The sequence below is a fragment of the Equus asinus genome, chromosome 8 (assembly GCF_041296235.1).
Source record: "Equus asinus isolate D_3611 breed Donkey chromosome 8, EquAss-T2T_v2, whole genome shotgun sequence".
In the NCBI taxonomy this organism is placed as follows: Eukaryota; Metazoa; Chordata; class Mammalia; order Perissodactyla; family Equidae; genus Equus; species Equus asinus.
This window is the reverse complement of record NC_091797.1, coordinates 87098326-87107632: the sequence shown is the minus strand read 5'-3', so window position 1 is coordinate 87107632 and position 9307 is coordinate 87098326.

Here is a 9307-nt window from a genome sequence, read left to right as displayed (position 1 = left end):
AAAGTAAAAAACAACAGGTGAAAGCAATTTTAACAAAATCTTTTGCTTGATCCAATATATTCAGACTATTGTCATTGCTACACAAAAATTATTAGATAATTTACAGGTTTTTTTTCGAACTAACTATATCTCAATTTGAACCAGCTGCTTTCATGTGCTCAATGGCCGTATGTGGCCTGGGGCTGCCATATTGGACAGCACAGCTGATAGAGTATTAGAGCCAGAGAGAATTTGCCCTCCCTTTTAATCACTTTCCCCAACTCCAAAGCAAGGAATTGCAGCTGCTTTAGTAAAGAAATCAATGCTTTTGCTCAGCGATTCTCAAAGTTTTAGATTTTGGTTTATTGAGAGATTTCATTTATGTGAGCTACATCAAACTGTAGTTATGCTATTAGAAATTAAAATTGAGAAATAATTTTTTTAATTGAGATATAATTTCTACAGTAAAATTCACCCATTTTTCGCGTACAGTTCTATGAGTTTTGCAAATGCATAGTCATGTAACCACTATCACACAATCAAGACAGAATCAGCACTCCCCCCCCAAAAATTACCCCCTGTCCCTTTGTAATCAACTCCTCCACCCACCCCCAACCCCTGGAAACCACTGATCAAAACAGAAAATTTTAAAACCCAAGAATACCAAAGCACACATTCCATTAGATCTCAGAACCATGACTTCATGACATGTTGTGTTGCATCTGGAAAATTCCAGGGGACTCTCACGAGTGAATGAGAGTGGGGAAGGCAAACAATGTCTTAGTGTTATTATGAAAATAGTTTTGACCTCAATCACCCAGGGGATGATTGAGGAGCCCAGGGGTCCTGCAAATACACTTTGAGAACCAAGATTTTAGCCTGCCAGGTGCATATCCTGCCACCCAATAGGTAAATCCGCTCAGGACTCTGCATTCCAGGCTATTTTGAATAATTGGCACTGGGGCCGGCCCCATGGCCGAGTGGTTAAGATCATGTGCTCTGCTTCGGTGGCCCGGGTTTTCGCAGTTTCAGATCCTGGGTGTGGACATGGCACCACTCATCAGGCCGTGCTGAGGCAGTGTCCCACATTCCACAACTAGAAGGACCTACAACTAGAATATACAACTATGTACTGGGGGGCTTTGGGGAGAAGAAAAAAATAGTGATAATAATTGGCACTTACAGAGTGTCCGTAGTCAATCGATTCACAAATATTTCTGAGGAGTTTACATGCCTTACCTCGTTTAATTCTCGCAATGACCACGTGAGTAATAACAGAACTCCACGTTTCAAGAAGTTAGCCAGGTCTCCTGAAACCTGGCTGTTGCTACTCCTCTACCCAGTAGGGCTGTGGCTGTCATTGACTAATAGATGTTCCTATAAATAAAGAGATATTACTGACTTATAATGATAATGCTGCAGCCAGCAACCAGCAGGGTCTGCTCTAACATCCATCAGGCAGATCAAGGGTTTGTGGCACGTTGGGAGATCACAGGGTCACTGGTCAGATCCTTCGAGATCTTTCAGCTGCTGGGATTATTCTGCAGGTAAATGGTTTACTCAGGACCCCCAACTCCTTGGGATAAAAACCTGAAGTGGTATTTTTCCAACTGCCCCCACCTATACGAAATCACACCTCCCCCTCATGGTCAGACACCATTGATAGCTCCCTTAGTACAACTTTGCAGCTACTTTCAGAGATCCGTCCCATTTCAGTATTTAAATTACTGCCTGTTTATTTTTTAATTTAAAACTCAAACGTGATTCCTCTGACTCCAGAGGCAAGAGCAGCCTGGAGAGAGAGAAGTCCAGCCCTGGACACCTTCTCCACTCCCTCTGCCAGCTCTCTTGTGTCTCAGAAGATAGACTTCGGCAATTGTGATCACATTGTCAGACAAAGCCACGGGAAAGATCTAGCATCCAGTTGGATGTTTTTTTAATATTTGAAAAAGTCATTCTTGTCCTGCCAGATAGCTAGACTCTGAAAAGAACATTAAATTCCATCCTGTGGGACAGTCTTTAGCACTTGACGGAGAGTTTGAAGCAAGAGACATTTTTCTCCCTTGTCTTGGGACAGTCTTGTCAGTGGAGAACTGGGGACCCCTCTCTTCAAATACCACACTTACCAAACACCTTCCTGTAAGCCCTGAGGGGAGGGCTGGCCCCAGTAATGGGCTCTGATTGGCAACTCTCTCAACTTTGACTGTGGAGCACTTGATGTCTTGTGTCCTCAGCTTTGGGCCTAAGTAACTGTTCTGGATAAAGAAGAAGATCCTTTCACGTGTATGAAATACTTGCTTTTATTTCCAGGCAGAGAAAATAGAAACAGGAGGATTCGAGCACTAGCAAAATTTTTATTGTTTATTTTTTCCTTATTTGGTTGTTTTAGAGACCAAAACAACAATAACAATACAATGGCTCAAAAATTGGTCAAATTCTGCCTTTCACAGCACTCCAGAACTCTCCTGGACTCCGCTGTTGTTATTGTTGTCTTTTCCCATCGGTCCTCTGACCACACAGTTGGCCATAATCATGTCAGCAGCACATTCTTGGGGCTGGTTCTCCCTCCTTCCTAAATGAGTTTGTGGGTTCACCCCATGGGCCAGAAAGGGATGGCCCTTAGATTTCTCAATGTTGTGTGGAGGTGGGAAGGATTTCCTTGGGGAAAAAAGTGACCACCTTCATTGCTCAAACTAGACCCTTTGGGGAGTAAAATGTGTTGTTACGGGGCCAGCCCAGTGGCGCAGCGGTTAAGTTCACATGTTCCACTTCTCAGCGGCCTGGGGTTCGCTGGTTCGGATCCCGGGTGCGGACATGGCACCACTTGGCACGCCATGCTGTGGTAGGCGTCCCACATATAAAGTAGAGGAAGATGGGCATGGATGTTAGCTCAGGGCCAGGCTTCCTCAGCGAAAAGAGGAAGACTGGCAGTAGTTAGCTCAGGGCTAATCTTCCTCAAAAAAAAAAAATGTGTTGTTACTAATATTCTGCTGGGACCACAGGTATGAACTGAGACTGTCCTCAAATATGTGATCACCCTAGCCTCAGGGCTGAAATAAAGAAATCCTCCGTTCTAGATTGAGACCAAAATTTCCAGCTGACTGACTGCTAACTCAGGTAATTCATCTTTTTCCCTGGATGTGATGGTTAATTTTATGTGTCAACTTGGCTGGGCCATGGTGCCCAGATATTTGGTCAAACATTATTCCGGATGTTTCCATAAAAGTCTCTTTGGATGAGACTAATATTTAAATCTGTAGACTTTGAGTAAAGCAGATTGCTCTCCCTAATGTGGGTGGGCCTCATCCAATCAGTTGAAGGTCTGAGTTGAGCAAAGAGACTGATGTCCCCCAAGAAAGAGGGAATTCTGCTAGCCAATGGCCTTCAGACTTTGACTACAACATTGACTCTTCCCTGGGTCTCTGGCTTGATGGCTCACCCTACATATTTTGGATTTGCTAGCCTCCACAATCATGTGAGCCATTCCTTAAAATAATCTCTCTCTCTCTGTCTCTCTCTCTCTATATATACATCATATACACATAGAATATGATTATGATTCTGTTTCTCTAGAGAACCCTGACTAGAACATCCTTGCCTGCAAACATAATAATCATAACCATTTGCCAAACACTTGCCAGCAGTTAGACTCTGTGCTAAGTGTCTGTGTACACTGTCCTATTTCATCCTCCCAGCAACCCCACCAAGTGGGTTCTATTAAAATCTGTATTTTATAGAAGAGGAAACTAAAGTCCAGAGAAGTGAAATGCCTTGGCCAAAGTGACGTAATGAGTTTGCGATTAGACAGGATGTCAGGCAGGTCTCTGTGGTTCTAAGGCATCTGTCTTAAGCCAGACACCTCTGCCTCAGACTTGAGCCCATCGGGATGGGACTATCACCGCCCCCCGGACTGTGATCGGCATTCCACGTTTCTGTTGGTTTCAAGTACCCACCTGGGCGTGTAGGACCACCTGGCTCTGCTTCCAGCTGAGGTTCCATTTACACCAGGGAGCAGGCTAACAGGGCAGTAGGAGAGGAAGCATAACTGGCTCTTACACCTTTGAAAAGATGCTCCTCCTTGCTTGGTAATGAAAGAAATGCAAATTAAAACTCCAATGAGAAAACATTATTTTCCCACCCATCAGACTGACAAAGCACGAAAATATGATAACACTCAGTGATGGTGAGTGTATGGGGAAACAGGCACTCTTGGGCAGCCCTCTGGGAGGATAAATGGGTACCATCTACGTCCTATTGGACTGTTTACAAAAATTACAAATCTGCATCCTCTATGACCTAAGAATTTATCATACACACATAAGAATAAAGGCATCTGTTGCAGCATTGTTGCTAATACGAAAAGATTGGAAGCAATCTAAATACGCAGCAAAATTATGGTAATCCCACACAGCAGAGAACTATGTGCTATAAAAATAATGAACCATCTCCTTGTGTACTGATAAGAAAGATTCTAAGGTATATTATTAAGAGAAAACAGTAAAGTGCAGGACAGTGGAATAGAATGCTGTCACTTGTGTGAGAGAGTAGAAAATTAAGTGTCTGTAAATGTAGAGATAATCAAGAAACTGAGAACACTTCTTAGTGCCAGCAAAGGAACTGCATGACTGAGGACAGGGCAAGACATCCTTTTGTCCTTTGTGAATTTTGTTGCACGTGCATGCATTATTTATTCAAAAAATAATTAAAAATTTAAAACTTGAAAAACATAGGGGAAACACGGCCTCAAAATTGGCATTCCTTCTGGTCAAAAATGCTCATTAGTAGCTGATTAAAAGTGAAAAAGCAGGCCACCTAATAGGGCAAATGTGAGCTCAAATTTGTAAGAAGATATCTAAGTGTTCCTGCATCGAAAAATGGTTGGAAGGATATACGCCCGAAGTGATAACTCTGATTATCTGTTAGTGGTAGATTATTAGTAATTTTTATTTTCTTCTGAATGCTTTTCTGTATTATCTGAATTTCTACAACGATCATTTATTTCTTTTATAATTAGAAAAACAATTTTAGGAGAAGATGATATGTTTTTCTCTATGTAGTAGTTCTGAACTCTTGTAACCTTTGTAACTCAAATCCTCTTCTGGTTGATCCCCAATTGACACAGAGATCCTAAAACCCAGCTTTTAAGCTCTCTTACCTCAGATTCTTACAGCAATAAACCGATATTTAAGCCTTCCTAGGTAGCTCTTCAATATAAATCTTTTATTAAAATAATTAATTTGCAATGTCATTGCAGTAATCATGACCTAATTTGTCTGATTGATCAGCTCCTACTTCACACATATTCACTTTCTTAAATCAGCAAGCCCATGCCAGCTTTCAAGAGCTTGGATGTGGCTAATTGTGCATGTTTCCTCTTTTTTTTTTAATGCTAATTTATGGGTTGTCAAACAGTGACTGGATTCCTTTGTTTTGCCCTGTAAAAATGGCATTAGCTTCAAAGCCATTTTCCCCTGTTCAAACAGAAGCACTGTAAGCATTTAGCACATTGCTTCAGGAAACTGCCAAACAGTTTTCCAAAATGTATCTGCCCCAGGTTCCCAGCACAGAGCTCCTGACACCCTTGTAATTTCCTGAGTGTGAGAGCACTAGGAGCATCTCTTGTTTTAACATTAATCTTTGACCCTGTCCCTGACACAGGGCTCCTCAAATCCTTGGAAACCCTTAAGTGATAAGAGCACTAGGAGCATCTTTTGTTCTAATGAGGTGACTCTGGGTGGGCTCCTGGATGGCTCCTGGGTGGGGGCTGGTCACCAGAAAGACCAAGCCATGATTAGAAGCTTGGAATCTTCAGCTTTACCCCCATCCTCCAGAGCGGGAACGAGGGCTGGAAATGGAGTTAATAATTGATCATGCCTATGTGAAGAAACCTCATAAAACCCCAATAGTGGGGGGTTTAGATTGCTTCCAGGTGGGTGAACATATCCACAGTGGGAGGGTGACACACCCCAACTCCGTGGAGACAGAAGCCCCTGTGCTCAGGACCCTCCCAGTCCTCACCCTATATATCTCTTCATCTGACTGTTCATCTGTATCTTTTACCATATCCTTTAATAAACTGGTGAATGTACAGAAGTATTTCCCTGAATTCTGTGAGCCACTCTAGCAAGTTAAACCTGAGGAGGAAGTCATGGGGATCTCTACTTTGTAGCCAAATGGGACAGAAGTTGCAGGTAACCTGAAGACCTATTATTTGTGATTGGTGTCTGAAGTGGGGTAGAGTCTCTTGTGAGAGTGAGCCTTTAACCTGTGTAACATGACACTGTCTCCAGGCAGATAGTGTCAGAACTGAGGTGAATTGTAGAGCACCCAGCTGGTGTTGCAGAGAATTGCTTGGTTGGGGGGAAACCCCCCCAAGTCTGATGTTGGAAGTGTTGTGAGTGTGGTAGTATTGTAAAAGTAAAAGAGAAACACAGATGGAGAACTGGGTTTTTCCCTAATAAGGAAAACTAGGTAGGTTTTTCCTATACCCAAGTATAAAGAACTAAAGGAAAGAATGAGAACAGTATCTCATCAAATAGAGGATGCTAATAAGGAGATAAAAATTATAAAAAGAAGCCAAATAGAAATCCAAGAGTTAAAAAGAATAACTGAAATGAAAAATCCACTAGAGGGACTCAACAGCATATTTGAGCAGGCAGAAGAAACAGTCAATGAATGTGAAAATAGATCAATTGAGATTATCCATCTAAGGAACAGAAAGAAAAAGGAATGAAGAAAAATGAATGGAGAGGCTGGCCCCATGGCCAAGTGGTTAAGTTCACATGTTCCGCTTCGGTGGCCCAGGGTTTGCTGGTTCAGATCCTGGGTGGGGATCTAGCACCGCTCATTAAGCCATGCTGAGGTGGCATCTCACATAGAAGAACTAGAAGGACCCACAACTAGGATATACAACCTTGTACTGGGGGACTTTGGGGGCAAGAAGAAGAAAAAAAGAAGAAGATTGGCAACAGATGTTAGCTCAAGACCAATCGTCAAAAAAAAAAAAAAGGAAAAGAAGAATGAATGGAGAACCTCAGAGATCAGTGGGACGCCATCAAACATACCAACATATGCATAATAGGAATCCCCGAAGAGAGGAGAAAGAAAAGGCAGAAAGAATATTTGAAAAAGTAATGGCTAAAAACTACCAAAATTTGATGGGAAACAATAATCTATACATCCAAGAAGCTTGGTGAACTCTAAGGAGGATAAATTCAGAGATCCACACTCCAACACATCATAATTAAATAGTTGAAAGACAAAGACAATTCTGAAAGCAGAGAGAGAGAGGTGACTCTCACAGGAAAGAAATCTCAATAAGGCTAACAGCTGATTCATCAGCAGAAACCACAGGGGTCAGAGGAAATAGGATGACATATTCAAAGTTCTAAAATGAAAAAAACCTGTCAACCAAGAATTCTATATCTGGCAAAACTGTCCTTCAAGAATGAAAGAGAAATTAAGCCACTCCCAGATAAGCAAAAACTGAGATTTGTCCCTAGCAGCCTTGCCCTACGATAAATACTAAAGGGAATCCTTCAGATTATGATGAAAGCACACTAGACAGTAACTCATACCCACATGAAGAAATGAAGAGTATGAGTAAAAGTGTGTATATAGGTAAATATAAAAGATGGAAAAAAAATGCATATTTTGTTTGTAACTCCTTTTTGCCTCCTGCCTGATTTAAAAGATAACTACATAAAGCAATAATTATAAATCTATGTTGGGATGGGCACACAATGCATAAAGATGTAATTTGTGACAATAACAGCTTAACAGAGGAAAAACAGAGAGATACCGAAGTAAAGTTTTTGTCTACTACTGAAACTAAGTTGGTATTAATCCAAATTAGATTGTTATAAATGAGATGTTAATGGTAATCTCCAGGGCAACCACTAGGAAAATAGCTAAAAAATAGATAGTAAAAGAAATGACAAGGCAGTGGTGGGGGGAAGCCCCAGTAGTGCAATGGTTAAGTTTGCATGTTCTGCTTTGGTGGCCCGGGGTTTGCCAGTTCCGATCCTGGGTGCAGACATGGCACCACTTGTCAAGCCATGCTCTGGTAAGCATCCTACATATAAAATAGAGGAAGATAGTCATGGATGTTAGCTCAGGGCCAGTCTTCCTCAGCAAAAAAGAGAAGGATTGGTGGCACATGTTAGCTCAGGGCTAATCTTCCTTAAAAAAATAAATAAGAAAAAAGAAATGTGAAGGGAATTAAAACGATACACTAGAAAATATATATTTAACACCAAACAAGGCAGTAATGGAGGAATTGAGGAAGAAAATAGACATAAAATATATTGAAAACAAATAGCAATTTTTTTTCTACGTGATCTGTGATTATACTAAATTTAAATGGATTAAACTCTTTGATTAAAAGTCAGAGATTGGCAAAATGGAAAAAACAACATTATCCAACTATATGCTGTCTACAAGAGTCTCATTTTAGATTCAAAGACACAAATAGGTTGAAAGTAAAAGGATGGAAAAAGCCCTGCCAGGCAAACAGTAACTGAAAGAAAGCTAGAGTAACTATGCTAATATCAGACAAAATAGACTTTAAGACAAAAACTGTTACAAGAGACAAGGAAAGGCATTTTATAAAGACAAAGAGTTGAGCCATCAAGAAGACATAACAATTGTAAGCACACATGCACTTAACAAGAGAGCCCCAAAATACATAAAGAAAAGTAGGACAGAAGTGAAGAGAGAAATAGACAATTCGAGAATAGTGTTGGAGACTTCAATACGCCACTTTCATTAGTGGATGGAACAACCAGACAGAAGATCAGCAAAGATGGAGAAGACTTGAGCGACTCTGCAAACCAACTAGGTCTAACAGACATCCGTAGAGCGCTCTACCCAACGACAGCGGAACACACTTTCTTCTCAAGGGCACATGGAACATTCTCCAAGATAGACCACATGTTAGGCCATCAAACAAATCTCAGAAAATGTTAAAAGATTGAAGTCATATCAAGTATGCTCTCCAACCACAATAGAATAAAATTAGAAACCAATAACAGAAGCAATTTTGCAAAATTCGTAAATATGTGGAAATTAACACATTCTGAAATAGTCAAGGGTAAAAGGAAAATTAAGGAGGGAAATTGGGAAATGCTTTGAACGAATGAAAGTGAAAACGCAGCCATGAGTCATAATATTCTGGAGAGAAGACCACCTTTCTTCGGTGACTACTCAGACGCCTTGAACTGCTTCTGCTTGATAACCTCTGCCCTAGGTCTGGACGGGTGTTTTGGCTGCTGATTCACCTCTCCCTCTAGTTTATTTTACATCCCTCTGGAAACACATCATCTGAGGA